Below are 7,309 nucleotides of genomic sequence, written 5' to 3'. Positions count from 1 at the left end.
TTAAATTAGTTTTATTTTTATATTTTCAGTTTTAATTTTAATTTATTTTTTTATTAATTTTGGCATGTGTTTTTATCATTTTATTAGTTAACATTTTTTAAGCTTTATTTCAGTTTAAATTTTTGTAAAATTTTATATCACTTAGTTGTTTAATAACTTTGCATTGTCTCGTAAAAAAACATTTGTGTTTTCTCAAAAAAGTATTACTTTCCCCTAAGAAATTTTGCATTCTCATGTATTGTGCTTTTTTGGAAAAGTATTGCATTCCCCTGAGAAGCTTTGCATTCTCTCGCAAAAGTAGTTTGTTCTCTTGCAATACATTTGCGCTCTCTCAAAGAATTGTTCCCCCAAAATATTTGCTTTTTCTCACAAAAGTATTGCGTTCTCTTGCAAAACATTTACATTATCTTGCAAAATTATTGTGTTCCCCAAAATCTTTGCATTCTCTGGCAAAAGTATTACGCTTTCTTGCAAAACATTTGCGTTCTCTTTCAAAGATATTGCATTCTCCCGGGAAACTTTACATTCTTACACAAAAGAATTGCATTCAATTTACATTATCTCGCAAAATTATTGTATTCCCCAAAATCTTTGCATTCTCTCTCAAAAGTATTGTGTTCTGTTGTAAAACATTTGCGTTCTCTCACAAAAGTATTGCCAAGAAACTTTGCATTTCCCTAGTGAAAATTGTACAGTTCCATTTTGCTTCATGACCTGACGACAGCAAAATACTCTCTTTCACTTCTCTCTCTCCACTCTTTCTCTCTCATGCAGTCTGTCTGAATTATTTACTCACTGTTATTGAGAGGATTTTTACTTACACTAGAACAACTCTGAGGAAACCAGAACACATACATGTTCAGAGTTCAGACACTGCATGAATGCGTGTTTCTCTGAATATATTCATACACATGCAGCTGTTTTAGGCCTATTTTAGTTTGTTCTTTTTACTTACTCTCATTATTTAAGGAACAGTTAAAAAATTGAACATCCTTATCATTTTCTCACCCACCCATACGAGAGTAATTAAATTTATCCGCAGTTACAACAATCTCTCTTTACTTTCTATTTGCACTTCTTACACTCTCTAATGCGCTTTTGATATGATTACGAAATGTGTGTGTGATTGTGAGTGTGGGTGTGTTCTGTGTCTACTGGGTGTACGTATGACAGATGTGATGGCTATCTGCTTGCCCAATCCAATCCATCAGCCCCCTCTAGCCTGACCCCTGAGCGCCAGAGCGTTTGAGGGGCGTTCCTTTGTCCTGCTGTCCTCTAATGAAGGGTGCATATATGTGTGTGACGTCCAAAACCTTTGGGTCCGCATTAGGAGTGTTACTGCAATGCAGCATGATGTATGGGAGCACAAAGTATATGTGATATCTTGCTTTTCTGGGTTTGTAAGCGAGTTTGCATCAACAAAACACTGAAGTGTGGTTAAATCCCCCTCTATGCATCGTGACTTACTGCAGCAAGGAAAGTAGCAATAGTAAGCACTTTTATAAACTATTGTAAGGCACACACACATTTGAAACGGCTTCACTGCGTCAGTTTGAGTTGAGTTTTTATTTAGAGAACTTATAGGATATGTTTGACAACCTCAACTCAATTTTAAAAGCATGGGATATTAATAATATTGAAGAATATTGTCTTGAGTTTTTTAATGTAATATCCTGTTTGTATACAGAGTCACATGTGGCAAAGAGTCTGTGTTGTAGAGGCATGTTACACTAATAAAGGCATGTTATCTGTAATATAATAAAGAGTAGACTTGCATTTACTGAAGGAAATGGTGGTGTTAGCAAGGCAGCACAAGAAGCAAAGTTTCAGGTACAGGTTTAGGTTTTAAACTTTGGTTTTGTGTAAATGAATGCAGAATCAGAGCCGCTTTGCCACTGTCAGAACACTCAGCACACATCTTGTGTTTTGTTAGCCGTGGAAGAGATTCAATACACAATGTGACAATGTGTTTTTGCTAGGGATGCACCGATACCGATATCGGTATCATTATCGGTATCAGCCCCGATATGGCGCTCCTGTACTCGTAGGCTACTCATTAAAACGCTCCGATACCAAAAACCGATACCACACAGCATGAACAGTGCTGTGTCCAGACAAAGAAATACCGACAACAGAGAACAACAGAGAGTAGAATGGAATTTTTAGAGATTGAGGATGTCTATGAAGTACATGTATGTAATTAATATAATGTTAAAGGGTTAGTTCACCCAAAAATTTAATTAGGCTGTGTTTTATTCACCCCCGAGGCATTACTGTTGTAAACGGAAGCAGTTCCGGGCGGATGACGTATAAGTTTGGCGTTGCGTCCATACAAAATATATTTTGTATATTATCTTAAAAAATAAATTATTCTTAAATATTATTATTTTAATTATTTAAATACAATAAATTATTTATTTACTTAATGTTGTTAAAGATATAAAGTATAATGTTTATAAAATGCAATATATATTTTAATTAAATGGATACATTTATTAAAAGCATCATGAAATGGTTTGAAAAGTGCAGTTTTCTTTCCTGTGTTTATGTATTTCCTATTGAAACAGGGAGTTTTTGTTTACACCACAGCCATGAACTTTGATTTGCTGCTTGCTAATAATGCTAGTCAGAAGGCGAAGAGACATTCTCATTCTAGAGAGCATTTTATTGGACAAATATTTGTATATGCTCCTGAGAGCGAGACGAGTCATTGATATTTTTGGTCTGTTTTCTTGGAAAATAACTGCTGGGTCTCATTCTGCTCCCTATGTTGTGAATCAATGTTTCTAAACATTGGGACACCAGTGACTCATTTTTCTGTGATGCGATTACCTGCTTGCATATTAAAACATCAGTAGTATTTATGGTTTATTATGCATCATCGTTAACAGTTAAAGTCCCCCTGCAAAACCTTGGGAGAAACCAGGCTCAGTCAGGGGGGGCCAGTTCTCCTCTGGCCAGATGAAACCAGCAAGGTGTGGTTTAATTCCATGCTGCAACACAGGTCAGATTGTGCAGAGGACTTGTCTGGTTCCCGTGGTCTTGTGCCAATGGTCGTCGAGGTGATGAGGTCTTCGCAGGGGATCTCTGGGAGCATGTTTGTGACAGTATTAATCAGCGGCTGTTTAAACCCGCATTTTTGAGACTGTCTTTGGTAGAAGATAGACAAATAAACTAAGTTAAAAACTTTCACTAGTGGGTCTTTAAAAAGTACAGTGCTGTCATGAAATATGTGCTTCAAAGCTAATAGACGTAGACACTGTTATTTTAGTATAATTGAGATACAATTATGTTTTTATTAGTATTTGTAATCAGTTTTTATTTTCATATTTTCCATTTTCATTTTAATTTTAGTTAAAAGTTTTGGTAATTTTGTTGTGTGGTTTTGTCATGTCAAGTAGGTTTGGGCAATAGAATATACGGTCTGTACAGTATAAAAACCATTACGCCTATGGGATGTCACCACTGTGTGTGTGTGTGTGTAATTTTTTATTAATATTTGTTTCAGTTTTAGTTTATTTATTTTAGTACATCAAGTTAAACTAAATTAAAATAAAATGAGAAATGTTGTCTTGGCAACTAGCTGAAATAAGTTTTTTTTATACTTTATTTCAGTAAAATTTAGTTTACTTTAAAACATACTTCAAAAAGATTGCACATAATTGACCAGGAGTTTATTGTGTACAAGCGCTTAACGATTTTCCTCTCCTGAGGAAATGTGTCGTTGTGACAAAAAAAAAAAAAAATTCTGAGGAGGCATACATTAAATTGCTGGAAATCCCAATAATGAAAACTTAACATTAAAAAAAGAAAATCTTATCAACTTGGATAATTATTCTTAGTTGTTCTAATTATTCAAGTCAAGTAATTAATCTTGTTCGCCATGTCATTCCCAGCAGAATTTCACTTAGATGCATTTATGTGTTTGATCTTTTTCTCCTAAAACCTTCTTTGGAACTCAACGTGACAGGCAGAGTTCAGAGGTTCATGTTGCTTTATTAAAATTCATAAGCGCGTGTGTGTCCGTGTGTCCTAGGGGAGTGAAACTGCTCTTTCCCACGAAGTTCCAGTGGGAGGTTCCCATGGTAACACGAGAATCGGAAGCTACCCTAATTGGTCTCTTTTTTTCAGTCTCAGTTTTGTCTGGCTCTTGATCTCAATCGCTTTATCTGTCTTTTCCTCTCTCTCTCTTTCTCTCCTTTGTGTCTGTCCCTTCTCTATCCACTGGCCTTTCTGCTCACCTGTCTCTTAAACACCAACTAATTCCACACACTTATTATGATTTAACACTTAAAATGACATTTACGTCCCCAGGAAAGGCTTTAGTTCTGCTAATAAACACACTGAGTAAAATCCCCGCATGCAAAATATGAACGTGTACTGTATATGATGCATTACACCACAGGTAATGGCCCAGTAAATTGTATTACTTGCTTCGGTAACCACAAATCATGTCAACTCTGCATGATCATACTATAAAAACAATTAAAATATCACTCATATGATCGATAATGGATACAGTAAGCAGATTCATAACAGCTAACCAGATAATTTATAACTAAACCGTTATATGGCATAATCATTTGTTATGATTTGTCAAAAAGTCAACTTTACTATCTATCTGTCTGTCTGTCTGTCTGTCTGTCTGTCTGTCTGTCTATCTATGCTTTTCCATAAATGGTATATCATTGATATATATATATATATATATATATATGTATATATATATATTGATATACGACAGATTGTTTTCCTACTTCCCAGGCATGAGATTACCGGTAACACTTTATAATAACTTTCATTTATAAATCATTAACAGATCATTAGTTAATATATATTCACATAGCTAGAAATATGAGATAATGTTCTTGTCAATGTTTACTAATGAACTTCTGTTGTGTAGACCTCTATTTACACATCTTAACAAATAATCTACTAAATATCTGTTCATGTTTTTACAGTACCCAACCCAATCTAAAGTGGAAACTATTCATCATTTGCAAATGTCTATAAATGTTTACTAATCATTAATACCTTTATGAGCAGTCATCTCAATAGCAAAAAGTGTTCCGAAAGACCTGAATTTACCCTATTCACACATCTTTACTAATCATTTATAAATCATTTGTTCATGTATTTGCAGTAGTCAATCTAAAGTTGAAACTATTCATCATTTGTAAATGTTTATAAACGATTACTAATCATTTAGTATCTTTATGTGCATTGGACTTATGTAACAAGGTTAGTGTAAAGGGTGGCTGGTTAAGTTTAGCTAAACGCTTGCTAAAGACATAACATATTGTAATTTTGGTGCAAAAAATGTTTTTATTGCCTCAACACTCACATTAGTATACTCTACAGTATATCATTAAACAGGATATTCCTTGAATCATAAATAAACAGGGGGAAACAAATAATGTTTTAAAAGAAAATACTTGTTCATTTATCAACCGTGTTCCCTTATAATAATCAAATGGACCCCTATACACTGTTGACCCTTTGACCAACCCTTAAACCTACCTATACCACCAAATCTGTCCCTAACCTTACCCGTATCACACCTCAATAGCAGCTAAAAGTGTTGTGCATTAACTCAAGCTTTTAATCATTTTATAACATCTGTTAAAATCATTTGTAGATTTTCAATAAGTGCTTGATCATATGGAATTGAAAGTTTAATGACATTTGTAATCATTTTAACTTACATGAAATAATGATTTGTTTGATCATTATCTAATGTTTAATAAGTTTATTAGCACACATTAACAAGCACGTTATCTCACGTTTCTAACTATTTGAATATATATTAACTAATGGTCCATTAAGCATTATATAATGTTTGTTAATGATTTATTAATTGAAGTTATTATAAAGTGTTACCAAATTACCTTTTAAATATGTTGAGTTGAAGTGCATGAATCCCTCTGATCCCTTGCTTTTTTTTCTGCCGTCTTTTTCTTCACTTCACATCAAAAGCCACCAAACTGTTACTAAGCAACCATAGAACCAGTTGTGTATAATGGATTGTTGGAGTAATCAGGATAATGAGCATACATGGTGTGTGTACAGTATGTGCATTTTGTTTATGTTTGGATTCAGATGCACCTCAAGAAGATAAAAATAAGCTTTAGACAAATACGATCAACCCACATGCAGCGATTACACCCTGTCTGCACATGCACAGTCCTAGTTCTTCCCAGAATCCACTGTCTTAGACGTGTCAATAAATAATGATGAATACCAAATCGGTTTCCATTTGACTGGATTCATATACACTGCATTTCAACATTTTGGGGTCGGTAAGTGTTTTTAATGTTTTTAAAAAGAAGTCACTTATGCTCACCAAGAGCATCATTACTCCAGTCTTCAGTGTCACATAATCCTTCAGAAATCATTCTAATATGATGATTTGCTGCTCAAGAAACATTTATTATTATCAATGTTGAAAACAGTTTGTATGAAAAATTATGTGCACTATGAAATAAGCTTTTCAGTTTGTGCTGTAGCATTCCTGGAGGAATGGGGTTATGACTATATTGCCCGGAACCAAATCATTGTGTTTCCAGCACATTAGGCCCTGGAGATCTCCAAAAAATCTCATATCTGTGTTTTCAACCATTACACACTGACGCCTTCTGCACTATTCTATGCAGAAGTCTAGGAGTACATGACTTAGAATTCCACTAATTTAATGCGATAGTGAGTTGCTAATTTTTAAATGCGTTATGACAGAGTACTCCAGGCTTTCATCTGGCATTTTGAGGCTCTGGACTAAAGCATATCTGTGTTTATGCATGTCAGTGCTATTTAAGGCAAGACGCTACAGGTGAATAATCTGTAGGGCCAAAATTTTAAGCACTAGATATCACTGTACATTCCCCAGTTGATTAATCACAGTACGTTAAGACAATTGCTTTGTATTAAAAATGATCTTACTAAAAATTACATATGCACACATTTCGAGAACAGAAATCTGAACATTGAAAAAAGTTAGTTACATTTTTTTGGGGGGGGATGTCTCTTTTTATCAAGTCAGAAAATATTGTCAACATCCATCCATATACAGTGCACAGCATAAATGAGTACACCCCCTCTGAAACTTAACAACTTCAGCAATTACTCTTTGCTTAGAAGATGTTATGGTTTTTTTAGATATATAATATTCCAGCAAGTCTGCTTGATCAGTTACCAAAGAAGAATGTTAAAATTATTCAAGAAAATACAATTTTCTTATCAAAGTGATAAAATGTTGTGTTGCAAAAATGAGTACACCCTCCTGAAAGTTACTAAATAAAACTAAAAAAAAAAA

The sequence above is a fragment of the Sinocyclocheilus rhinocerous genome, unplaced genomic scaffold (genome assembly GCF_001515625.1).
Source record: "Sinocyclocheilus rhinocerous isolate Xijiao unplaced genomic scaffold, SAMN03320098_v1.1 scaffold3, whole genome shotgun sequence".
In the NCBI taxonomy this organism is placed as follows: domain Eukaryota; kingdom Metazoa; phylum Chordata; class Actinopteri; order Cypriniformes; family Cyprinidae; genus Sinocyclocheilus; species Sinocyclocheilus rhinocerous.
This window is presented reverse-complemented; position numbering follows the sequence as displayed.